Genomic DNA, 13,045 nt, shown 5'->3' with positions numbered 1-13,045 from the left:
GCAGCCAAAATCTGCTACCAAATTAGGGTTGTGCAAGATATTTTTGGCTCCCTACATGGAAAATCCAGTGGCACAATCCACCAGGAAATTATTTTTAGAAGCCTAAGCAGAATGAGTAGGAAATATGGCTTAGCACAGCTCTTATTCATTTCAGTGGGCCTTGTGCAGGGACACTTCTGAGTGAATTGTGTGCTCTAGGTTTGATCCATCTGCCTTGTCCTCTATGTGATCCTTAGGCTGCAGTCCTATATGTACTAACCTAGGAGTTGGTTCTCTTGAATTCAATGGAACTTATCTTCACCATAACTGTACTGTCTGATTTTGTGCTATGTCCTGCCCCCTTAACAACCATGTTGTTGCTGGTACCTACAGCACTCTGAAAATTCAAGGTGTCCATTGATCTGAAAAAGATGGGCAACCCCTGTTTTATTGCTTCCTGTTCAGTAGATTCTCAGAAGTAGTCCCATTGACTGCAATGAGTCTTACTCACACGTAAGAGTATAAGATTGCAGCCTGAATGCAAGAGATTCTTTTTCTACTGAAAATATTGTGAAAGGTTACAAAGAATAGATGCTGCAAACTGGAAAGAAAAAAAAACTTTAAAAACCCAGGCTACTCTTTCGGCAGTTATTAGTGGACTGTGTAATTACATAATCTTATTACCACTTGTGCTGTCATCCTCCCTTCTTCCTCCTTCGGTGATAATCTCATTGCTGAGTCTAGCCAGTCTGATCTAAACATGCAAAGTTTAAAGGTAAACATAAAGGGATGCCTGACTGTTAAGTCCAGTCGCGGATGACTCTGGGGTTGCGGCGCTCATCTTGCTTTATTGGCCGAGGGAGCTGGTGTTTGTCCACAGACAGCTTCCGGGTCATGTGGCCAGCATGAATAAACCGCTTCTGGCAAACCAGAGCAGCGCACAGAAACCCCGTTTACCTTCCCGGCCTATTTATCTACTTGCACTTTGACATGCTTTCAAACTGCTAGGTTGGCAGCAGCTGGGACCGAGCAACGGGAGCTCACCCAGTCACGGGGACTCGAACAGCCGACCTTTTGATCAGCAACCCCTAGGCTGTGTCACCCTCATCCCTTATGCATCCCTTATGCAAAGTTTACTTCTGTGCAATAGAGAGCTTTATTCTTTTAGCCACTGTACATGCCACTCTTTATAATCTGGTAAGGAAAAGAGAGCATTTATTTAAGAACACATTCCGAAGTCATTGGCTACACTATGAAACTTTAAACCCAGTCTTTTACATGAGACTCCTACCCAAAACTCAGCTGAGCAAAAGGTAATAGCAGATAATGGAAGGACATGATTCTGGTACCTTGAATAGTGTTGTAGAAGGGGAAATTTCAGAAGGTGGATATTTTCATTCCTATTCATAAGAATCCTGCCAAAAAACTCTACATAACCAGAAGTACAGGATCTCAATCCAATTTGTACCTAGCTGGTGACTCGCTTTGAGTTTGGTGCATCTATAAATAACTAGGAAACTTTTGGCTGCCTCTTCATTTGTTGTCCAGAAACTAGAGATCTACAGATAAATTCACAGTCAGTCTGTCAATACAAAATTTATAGGTTTTGTAAGAGTGGTGTACAGTGTACAGGAGAAATTTAATCAGCTACAGCACAACTTGCCTCACTTAATACTCCCCTCCCTGCCGTGTAAGTAGAGACAATTAACCTACGCCTTTGGGTACAGAGAGCAGTTCAGGTCATACACAGGGATTCAAAGGCAGCATTTTACTTCCCAGGTCTCCTTTTTAAACACACAGCTCAATACAGTATTTCCACTTTTACAGAAATATAACCCCATAAACCAATAAAAAACCATAAACAACGAAAGCCATGGCATTTGTTAAGATGGTCTCTTACGGGCCTAGTTCTGGGAGAGATAGAAAACATGCCTGAACTGTAAATTGCAGGTGGAACCGAAAGTTCCTCTCTGTACAAAAGCCATATAGTACAAAACTCCTTCACACAGAAATCTAGCATGTCAGGGAGAGTAGTAAAGTTATAACTCTTCTCCCAAATACTTAGCTTTCATTATTTAAGAACTTTCGGATGTGACACACTCCTCACATACATCGGAGCTGTGTGGGCAGCCAAACATAGGTTTACCATTTCAGTAAGAAGCAGGCTTTAGCAATAACTGTTTTATTTTACATACTTTAACTAGCAACTCCTGCTCAATTCCTGTAAAACAAGTTTATACTTAAAACAATTGATTTACTTTAAATAAATTTAGGAGGTAAGTGTTTCATTACATCATTTAGGGTACCCCTAGTGGTCTAACTATATGTCTGGCAAGACAAAACCCCAAATTCAAGCCCTTTTGCTTTGCTTTTCATAAGTCAGCCACGGGTAGATTTACCAAAATTACTCCTTCCCACAGCCATTTCAGCTCTACAGAAAGACTTCCCATCTTTGGACATACTAAAGTGTCATACAATGTCCATTCAGCCTTTTCCTCCACCATGGAAGGAAGCACTTCTACAAACACTTTATTTAACTCAGGGAAAAGACACTTCTATAATTCCATGGAGATAGAACAAAGGCAAAACAGGAAATAAAACCCCACTCAAAGCTACAGAGCTTCACTTTTTTAAAAAAACAAAAAAACGCAGAGGATAACATCTCTGTCCCTCTGTTACGTCATTTTCCACTATCCTGCCTTGCAAAGCTTATCCAGTCTGCAAAGCCATCTTAATATAGTTAAACACACAGGTAGGGAAACATCTCTCCCAGTCACATGCAGGAATTACTGTCTAGCAGCACTCTCCAAGAATCCTTAGGACTCACCTGACAGCTAATATTTCCCCTTATCCAGAGCTTTTTAAAATGGGCAACTGTCAAGAGGCAGATCTTTTTTGACAGAACAGTCTGCTACAGTCTGATAAGAGAGGCAGTATCACCTTCTTAGTACATAGCGCCTCGATTTTTCAATGTAAGAAACCAAAGCTCACCAATATTTTAATAATAATAATAATAATAATAATATTTTACGTCTAATTACAAGGATAATAGTAAGAGAGGCCAGCTGCTTGGGCTGGTTTGAAGCTCAAACCAGGGATATTTGTAAGCCTAGCTTCAATGTAAGGGAATTTCACATCTCTATATACTGAAAGAACTTACACACAAATCATTCCCTACATATTTCACCAAAGTTGCATAAATACTTCCAATGCTACTGTCACCAAATTTTCTTATAAGCAAGCCCTACTAATAAAGCTTACCTGAATATCAGGCTGCAATCCTTGGTACTTCTTTGGGAGCAAGTCCATTCCACTGTAATCCATTTACTCCTGAATGAACAAGGACAGGAATCAGCAAATGCAACTGAAGTCATGAGAACTAGTTTCTTTCCACTAAATACAGTATCACTATCTGTGATTCTCAGGCATGCAGATTTAATTAACTGATATGTACCAAAAAAAAGTAGCAGGATGACAAATATAGATAGCGCCATCGCAAAACCTTCCGAAATGTATTTCACATTATCAAAGATCATTCAACTAACGCACAGCAATTGAGATGGGACATGGCTGTTTTTACGAAGGGCAGGCATTATCTGTAATGATGGTTTCTTTACACAGTTTGAAGGAACTCCTTTAAAATTCAGACATACCACTAGACACAAGGACACGGCTCCCTGAATCTTTGAACAGTTGTGTGCCTGAAGGTGCAGCTTTTCTCTGCCTTACCACTCTATTTAATAACCAGCTGCACCTGGTGGGATTCCCTGGTTGCACAAATTAAAGGCATATGAGCTCTGTTCTTGCCTGCAGCAGGTCTTCTTAGGCACACTCATATTTTGCTGTATTAAATAAGTCAGCAAATACTCTTAAGGACACATTGGAAACTGTATTTAGATTTTCTTTTAATAGTTAGGCGTTGCTTGGCATGCTTAATAATAATAATAATAATAATAATAACAATTTATTATTTGTACCCCGCCCATCTGGCTGGGTTTCCCCAGCCACTCTGGGCGGCTTCCATAAAAACCAAAAATACACTAAAATATCACAGATTAAAAACTTCCCTGAACAGGGCTGCCTTAAGATGTCTTCTGAATGTCAGGTAGTTATTTATCGCTTTGACATCTGATGGGAGGGCGTTCCACAGGGCAGGCACCACTACCGAGAAGGCCCTCTGCCTGGTTGCCTATAGCTTTGCTTCTCGCAATGAGGGAACTGCCAGAAGGCCCTTGGCGCTGGACCTCAGCGTTCGGGCAGAACGATGGGGGTGGAGACGCTCCTTCAGGTATACTGGACCGAGGCCATTTAGGGCTTTAAAGGTCAACACCAGCACTTTGAATTGTGCTCGGAAATGTACTGGGAGCCAATGTAGGTCTTTCAAGACCGGTGTTATGTGGTCTCGGCGGCCGCCCCCAGTCACCAGTCTAGCTGCCGCATTCTGGATTAGTTGTAGTTTCCGAGTCACCTTCAAAGGTAGCCCCACGTAGAGCGCATTGCAGTAGTCCAAGCGGGAGATAACTAGAGCATGCACCCCTCTGGCGAGACAGTCCGCGGGCAGGTAGGGTCTCAGCCTGCGTACCAGGTGGAGTTGGTAGACAGCTGCCCTGGATACAGAATTGACCTGCGCCTCCATGGACAGCTGTGAGTCCAAAATGACTCCCAGGCTGCGCACCTGGTCCTTCAGGGGCACAGTTACCCTATTCAGGACCAGGGAGTCCTCCACACCAGCCCGCCCCCTGTCCCCCAAAAACAGTACTTCTGTCTTGTCAGGATTCAACCTCAATCCATTAGCTGCCATCCATCCTCCAACCGCCTCCAGGCACTCACACAGGACCTTCACCGCCTTCACTGGTTCTGATTTGAAAGAGAGGTAGAGCTGGGTATCATCTGCATATTGATGGACACCCAGTCCAAACCCCCTGATGATCTCTCCCAGTGGCTTCATATAGATGTTAAAAAGCATGGGGGAGAGGACGGAACCCTGAGGCACCCCACAAGTGAGGGCCCAAACATCGATCCAGAGCTTTCATAACCTCTCCTGATTTAGAGGACCAAGAGGTGGTGCTATTTCAGATATAAAGGCTACACTCTAGACAGAAGAGTGAATTTACAGTGTAGTAAATTTCTTTATCTCTCTCCTTGAATTGATACAGACACTGGCTAGAATCCAAATAATTGTACAACATGCTCCATGTAGCTGGAGGGCTTTTTAGGCCATGTCTCTTGAACCAGCTTCCCATTCAAAATGCAACACAGCCCTTTTGAAATGGAGAGGACTTTCAGAAGTAGTTTGTCATGTAGAAAGGGGTAACCTTACCTGGACTGGAACTACTCCAGACTCTGGTGAACTGGAACATATAAAACAAAAAGACCAGATTCCCTTAACATTACAGTAACCTACTGCTGAAAGTTTAAGAGCTCAAAAACCCCATGCCCTTGAACATTTTACATCATTAAAGGGTTAATGACTGCCTCTTAGAATTGGAAATGAAGTGTTTATCATGGTGACTATCTGAGCTGGTGATTTGGCAGCTAAATATCAGTCTTGTACTGTGCACACTACTGACATCTAATGGTTAGGCTTGCTGCTGCATGTAAATACATATGTCAGCCTGAGCTAATATTTCATCTGATGCAAAATACAAATCTAGATTTTGTTTTGGTTATTTATTTTTGCTTTTGACAGTACATATCATAATTATAGCTTTTTTGCTACAATAGTTACATGAAAGATGCAAATACTGTTTATTTTAAAGGATTTGTTTTAATTTAGGGGGAAGCCAATGTCCTTCTTTGTGGCTTTTTCCATGCACCATATTTCAAAATACAGTTGAACATCTCCTAAAACTGGCTGATTTGATTAGAACCATGGTAGAAGATGCAATGTTTTAACATATGCACTGCAGCTCTAATTTCAAGTGCAATCTTATGCATCTTTACTCAAAGGTAAATCCCCCTGGACTCGATGGGGCTTACTTCTTAGTTAGTGTGCTTAAAACTGCAGACTATCTATTTTAAGTGTGATTTTTTCATCTACAGATGGCTGATCATTTTGCTGAAGGGCTGATTTTTTTTTTTTAAAGTAAATAAATAAAGCACCAGGCATCAAGTCTTGCATCAGCTGCCATCTGTGCACATCTTCAAGGTGCTATACACCTTTGAAAGAGGAGAGGCCACCCATCATCTGCATACTAATTTAAGCTCTCAATACTCTAATTTAAACCCTTAGTTCTTTTAACTGGGAGTGTGGAACCTCTTGCTTCCAGGTGCTGCTGGACTACAATTCCCATCAGGCCACAGCTTTGATTATATAACAGCTGAGTGGGGTTGGCAGAGAAGTAGGGAAAGGATCAGGTCATCGTTCCAAGCAGTCCTTGCTACTGGAATAGTATTCAGCACTATGGCTGTGATGAACCCATTGCAACCTTGTGAGTTGACTACTGCTGTATAAGGACCCACATGTGTAGGTGAACAACAAAAAGAAAATGGATAGGTGCCTAGATTCAGAACATGGGGGTAGCACACAGTGAGCTCCAGAAGCAGAATATTAAACTCACAAAAATAAGCAGCAATGTAGTCTTGGAGATATAGGTTGTTAAACCATTTGTTATCCCATTCAGTGGTGCATAACAGTTGACCTCTTTGTGCCCCTAGAGCAGACCACACACTGTTAAATAAGTTTAAAATACTTACTTACAGATTCAAGGTCTCAGTCATGCATTGTTCCATGCAGCAGCAAAGATAATACAGGCAAAATTCTATTGGGTAGAAAGTACAGAATATAGTTCCAAACACATGCTGTAAGCTCTGAAGCAAGTTTACACACCTCCATCTCGTTACATGTTGCAAGGGAGGGAGGAAGGAAGGGAGGGAGGAAGGAAGGAAGGGAGGAAGGAAGGAAGGAAGGAAGGGGCGTGTCCTAGCTGAGTCTATCTAGCAATACAACTCTGTGGTACTTCATGCACTAACTAGCCCTATGACTGTTAGTTGTATTTGACTTCAATCTCCCACATGCTGGATCCTGGTGTGGCACAAGCCAAGAAACCAGGATCCCACTGGGCATCCAGGGAGGGGTTTAAGCCGGCCTAGGAGCTCAGCACTGCAGCCGTGAGGCCTAGGCAATGGACATACAAAGTCTATGTACCTGTGTGAGCACAGATAATTCTCACCCAGGCAAATAACCAACAGATTGGGAGGGCCTTGGTGCTGGATTTGCTTCTTCTCCACCAGGGAACACAACCACTTTATCCCTACCTGGAGATCCAGGAAACATGCACCCATGGATGTAGTTGACTTGACCACTGTGTCAGCCTCACATGTTTTCCTTCCCAGTGCACAATGCTGTGCCTGAGGATCCATACACACTTCCATCCTACAACATATTCAAAAATTACCAGTGGTAGCTGCTATGATGAGCAGAAGTAACCCTTAAAGGCCCTTGAGTGCCACTGGCCTGTGTCCTGGTGAATGAAAAATTGCCCAGCACTGTTAGGTTGAATTCTTAAGTGGACCAGCCATCAATTCCAGTTGGCAGAGGGGTGGTGGATCGCTCCATCCAGCCTACTAGATTTCTGCACCAGCTACAAAGGAAGCACAGTTTATTCCTGCACAACCAGCATGGAAACACAGAGAGCTGGCAGAGGATGAACAAATCACTCCATTCTGCTTCCACCTGTCCTCTTGGTACAATGCAGTTATTTAGTACATTGCTAAGAAGCTAAAAGCCAGCATTTCCATAGCAGACCAACACAAAACGTGCAAGGTTTCTTTACAAGTCTGGTTAAGATTTATGTTGTACTCAAGTCTCTGTATATGATTTGGGATGCTGATTCCTCCCCTGCCGCATACTTTAAATGTTAAGGACAGCTTTGTGGGCATCAATCGTCTGAGCACTTCAATTATTCTTATTCTCTGTCCTAGTTCATCATGTTCAATTTTATAGCATCTAAAATTGTTTCAGGGAGAAAAGCATTTTAGTTTCCAATGAAAATGGAATGTTAGTTGCTTTTGGTTACTTCAAAGCTTTATTTTGCTGAAGGAAACAGTTGTCACATGACAGCTTCTTTTTAAAAAGGAAAGTGAAATTTCCGCCTACAGCTGATATTGCTGTGGTTTCTGAGGAATACAGTTTATAGACACCAAGCGAAAGCTGCCTCTAGCAGATCAAAAACAAACACTAAAAGGATATGGTCCATTACAAAACACACCACACTTAAGTATATAGAGCATTATGCATCAGTTATTTCTGTCTATTCTACCTACTTGTCCTTATGCTGCTATAAATCTGCATTTATCTAGTTTGTGTGAAGAACTTGCAAAACAATTTACAGCACAAACCTATACATGTAAATTCAGAAGTAGGACCCACTGACTTAAGTGAAGCTTATTTCCAGCTAGGTGGGTATCGGATTGTAACCTTACTCCTCCTCTTCCGCCACCCCACATTTTTTAATAGTAGTTGTATAAATTTTGTCTTATAAACTACGCCTTGAATGCACCATTAAAACAAAACAGAAACCCACAATATGTATAATTGTGTGGTTTTCCCATCCACAGTATTTCCATATACACTTCTCTGAACCATATACAGATACTGCAACATAGCTTAAATCTAAAACAATTGTTCCAGTTCAGTTCTTTAAGCTTCTGTTTCTGTCCATGAGATGCATGTTTATAGCCAGACGAAGCAATATAGCAGGTATATACAGTAATTATTCACAAGGGACAAATGCTTAGATTCTTTTTCATGTTTTGGGATCCAGTGCCAGTTGTTATATGCAGTCTACCAGAGGCCTAAATCATATTAGAAATAAGCCCCCCTTGTGTTTATTGGTTCTTATCCTCATATAACTTCCTGACATCTCAGTATCTCTGATTATTATAGTGCTTGCACCTTCTCACCTGCTATCAGGCCACTGGCATGCCAAGTTATCCCCATACCCAGTGATATTTTTCTAGGTGCTGAAACTCACCATGAACACCTTCCCTGTTCTGTTGTTGTTGTTTAATGGTGCCCACCAGAGAGGTGCTGGAACTCACCTGAGAGTGCTGGAACTGAGTTCCTGTGAGGTTCCCGTGGGGGGGGCACACCCCTCCCTATATCACAGGTTGTGGGGTGTGCATGAGGGTAATTACTGTGGAATAGCCACTTCTTGTTTACTTTTTACTGTGTTTCTGCAGAGCGTCATGAACACCTCTCCCTCCCAAGTCTTCCCTGTCAAGATTATTTTTGTTTCAGTAGCTCAGAAAAGCCTATTATTTTTTTTACATACTGTAATAGTTGCTCAGTTTCCCTAGATGTAGATAATGCATTGTGTTGCTCTTATGGTTGGGTTAAGGCCTGTATACATTGTTCAGCCATTTTCTTCAGTCCAGTCTGTCTCTCTTCTCTAGGAATCAACTCTATTACTTTAACCCTTCCATTGCTAAAGTATATCATTCCCCCTCCCCTCCCACAGACACAAATTGCAGAGGGGCAGGGAAATTTTGATGGGGTGTATGGTGACTCACCCTCCACCTTACAACTGGGAATGGGGTGGAGCATGTGGGAGAGCACCTGTTTTGCATGCCAAAGGTCCTAGAGAAAAAATCCCTAACTGAAACCCTGAAGAGCTGCCACTGCCAGCTAGTAAACTAGGTGGACCAATGGTCTGACTCTGTAAAAGCAGGGCTTTTTTTCATCTGGAACTCAGTTCCGGCACCTCTTTTTCTAGAAAAAATAGCACTGAGCATAAGGCAGCTTTTTATTTATTCGTTATTAAATTTGTATACTACCCTTCATCTGTACATCTCAGAGCATGAAAATACAAAATAAGAACACAAAATACATACAGGAACAAAGCAAAACAATAAACCTGCTTCCTCCACCCCCTCCCACAGACACATTTAAAAGGATATAGGGTGTTAGCCAAAAGCCTGGCTGAAGAGAAATGTTTTTGCCTAGCACCTAAAGGTATATAACAGGGGTAGGAAACCTAAGGCCCAGGGGCCAGATGCGGCCCAATCGCCTTCTCAATCCAGCCCACAGACGGTTCAGGAATCAGTGTGTTTTTACATGAGTAGAATGTGTGCTTTTATTTAAAATGCATCTCTGGGTTATTTGTGGGGCATAGGAATTCATTCATTCCCCCCCCCATATAGTCCGGCCCCCCACATGGTCTGAGAGACAGTGGACCGGCCCACGGCTGAAAAAGGTTGCTGACCCCTGGTGTATAATGAAGGCGCCAGGCGAACCTGGCTGTGCTTCTGTGAAGGAATCTTGTTTATTCGAATGAAGTGTTAACAGGCATTGCGTAATGTGCTCTGACATTTGTAGGGTAATGTTGCATTGTAATGGATTCGCTGTGGGGCCTTTTTTATCTGGCCTAGTGAAATATTGCTTGGTGTTAGAATTCTTGTTATGCATAAGAATATGCTTGTTTTGATTGGTGCGTTCGAGTTTTGAATTTTCAGTTGGACTGTGTGATTGGCTGGGGCAGGACTAGACGTTCCAGAAGAAGTGCATATATAGCCAGGTGCTGGTGGGAAGAGGGCTAATTGAGAGTTTGAGTGGTTGGTTGAGTCAGGAAGGAGCAGGAGCAGGAACAGGAGGAGGAGGACCAGGGGTCAGGGAAGGAGGAAGAAGACCAGACAGGTAGGTAGACTGATTTGGTGCATGATGACTTTATTATTATCCCTTTCTCCACCAGATGGTGCTGTTGATTTATGATTGAATGCACAAATATCAGAAGTTAGTCTTTTCCAGTTCATGTTAGGGAAGGATGAGCAAAGGTTGGTCCTGTTTAGAAAATCACCATCCTTGAGCAACATCACTGATACGAAATTCAGAATATAACACAAGAATTATCAGTGGCCAAATAACTTGAGATCTGCTGTAGTTTCACATAATGACTAAGAAGCTTAGCTATGAATCAGCACTATCATGAACTCAACTAGATGACGTCAATCAAGCCCCACCCCTCGTTTTGTTCCCTTCCCCATGTGGGTAATTCTGTGTGCTTACCAGGATGCTGTGAGGATTATAACAGAATAATGTATTGAACACTTGAAAGCACATGGGGCTGTGCCCCTGATCATTCCTATTGCCATCTCCCCTGCCACCCTCACAATAACCTCTTAGCTCAGGGCAACCCAACTTATATCAAGTGGGCTGCAAGAGTGTTTTGATGCAGAACCCATGGGCCACACATAACCTTGTCATGCAGGACGGTGGAAGCAAGCCCAAAATTGGACGACCCCCCCCCCAGCCCTTTCATTCCGTTCACAAAGCTGGATAAGCAAGGTGCTGGGCTATGGGAAGGAGGCACAAAGCTCTGTCGGGCGCCAGGAGCCCTCCCGCCTCCTTCTGAAAGCTGGGAAAGTGCTAAGTAGGCTTTGGGAAGGAGCATAGCTGTCAACCTTTCCCTTTTCTTGCGAGGAATCCTATTCTGAATAAGGGAATTTCCCTTAAAAACAGGGAAACATTGACAGCTATGGGAAGGAGGTGCATATTCTCTAGCTTTTTCAAACCACTCCCATATCCTCATAGCTCTTTAAACCCCTTATTTTACAAACTGCCCTGAGATCGTTTGATGAAGGGTGGTATATAAATTTAATAAATAAATAGATGAATAAAACCCCATCATATCCTTACAACTCCTCTGTGCCCTGCTTTGGTCAAACCTCTTCTGTTATTTAAAACTGCCATTTAAAAAACTTGTTATCTGTATAGGAAGATATAACTCAAAATCAAAAATGAGGTAACAGCATATAACAATGAATGCAAAAATCTGTGGAAAAGATGAGCCCTGTGATATATGGCATGTAAAGGGTTAAAATGAGATTGACTGTTACACAATTGATCCTTAGTGGGTGGGATTTATAGTGTGCTTGTGTGCCAGTCCTCTACCAACTCAGTTTGGTGCAAGCCAGCCTCAGAGCTATTTGTTTTTCCTCTGTAGTTCAGCAACTGCTTTTTTTGGTGAATGCTGTGGTGTAGGGTTAACAGGAAGGTGTGCAACCATGTGAGTAGATACACAAAGGATCCACTGAACCATATTGCATGGTGTCAGAGCTGGGCCTGTTCCCCATAGACATCTCAGCACAGTGGTTATGGCACAAATATGAGTTTCCAGGGAAGCTGGTACTTCAGGGCAATGTGACCAGCAACTAGAGAAAGTGGAAGCAGGAATTTGAAGTATACAGCATTGTTTGCGATGCAGTTATAAAGGATGGTGAATCAAAAACTGTCCTATTTCTGCATGTGCCTGGGGAAGAGGCTAGGAAGGTTTTCAATATCTTTCAGTTCACCAAATAGTCAGATAAGTAAAATATATCATTTGTTACCAGCAAATCTGAGGCCTACCACGCTCCTAAAAAGAATGACTTGACAGAAACAAGTTCTTCACATGAATTCAGATGGAAGGGGAAAGCACTAATCGCCATGTCACTGATTTAAAGATGCTTGCACAAACTTGTGAGTTTGGAGAATTGCTCGTCTTCCTCATTAAATAACCATGCTGTTTGTAGAGCATGCTCAGGCAGGGTGAGGGCTAGGTTGCTAAAAAACCTTTAAATCCTACCTTGTGCTGTAGACATTTGTTAATCAACTCCTGGACAAGGACCATAATCCTTTGTGTATGCTGTGCAAAAGGTATCCCCTGCTCCCTGGTGTTCCAGTTACTGTTGCTGGCAAGCCTATTTATTTCTAACTGGACACTGGTGCAGAGAAGTTGGCAAATTATTGCACAAGAAGGTGAAACCAATCCCAGCAAGTGTCACCCTGACTGCATTTGGAGGGACATTTGTAGCCTTTTGCAAGAAAGGTGTTTTGAGGTGGACCATGCAGCATGTGAGACTATGCAACTCATCAGGTGTGAATGAAGATCATGCCACTTGGCCACTGCTAAAGACATAGCTCCTTACAGCACACTCCTATGTTTTTGCTGGTCTGAGACACTTTCCAGGTGTGCATTACATTTATGTAGACTAAGTTGTGCCCCTAGTTGTTTATGGATGCAGGAATATCTCCAACACCATAGAGGACCAATTGCAATCAGCCCCACAGTACCTCAAGTTCATTGGG

At 42.6% G+C, this 13,045-nt stretch overlaps 1 protein-coding gene across 6 annotated transcripts in view; it reads right to left on the bottom strand.

Annotated features, from left to right (window-relative positions):
• The window catches only part of SGIP1 (SH3GL interacting endocytic adaptor 1), a 148,360-nt gene extending 138,882 nt beyond the window's left edge, over positions 1–9,478 (bottom strand). Inside the window, exons 1-4 of one of the 6 annotated variants that reach the window (XM_081867166.1) lie at positions 9,255–9,478; positions 6,680–6,740; positions 5,300–5,330; positions 3,241–3,309 (exon numbers count right to left, since the gene is read on the bottom strand). The gene's annotated coding sequence lies outside the window, so the exon portion shown is untranslated. Of the gene's footprint in view, positions 1–1,328; positions 1,346–1,447; positions 1,562–3,240; positions 3,310–5,299; positions 5,331–6,679; positions 6,950–7,376; positions 7,542–8,954; positions 8,970–9,254 lie in introns of those variants that run through there. The other 5 variants (XM_081867168.1, XM_081867167.1, XM_081867165.1 and 2 more) reach the window with 5 other exon arrangements.
• Positions 9,479–13,045: the final 3,567 nt, after the last annotated feature.

Source organism: Podarcis erhardii, assembly GCF_964252035.2.
Source record: "Podarcis erhardii genome assembly, chromosome: 6".
NCBI lineage: Eukaryota > Metazoa > Chordata > Lepidosauria > Squamata > Lacertidae > Podarcis > Podarcis erhardii.
Note: the sequence above shows the minus strand (reverse complement) of the source record. Positions and strands in the feature narration are given on the sequence as shown.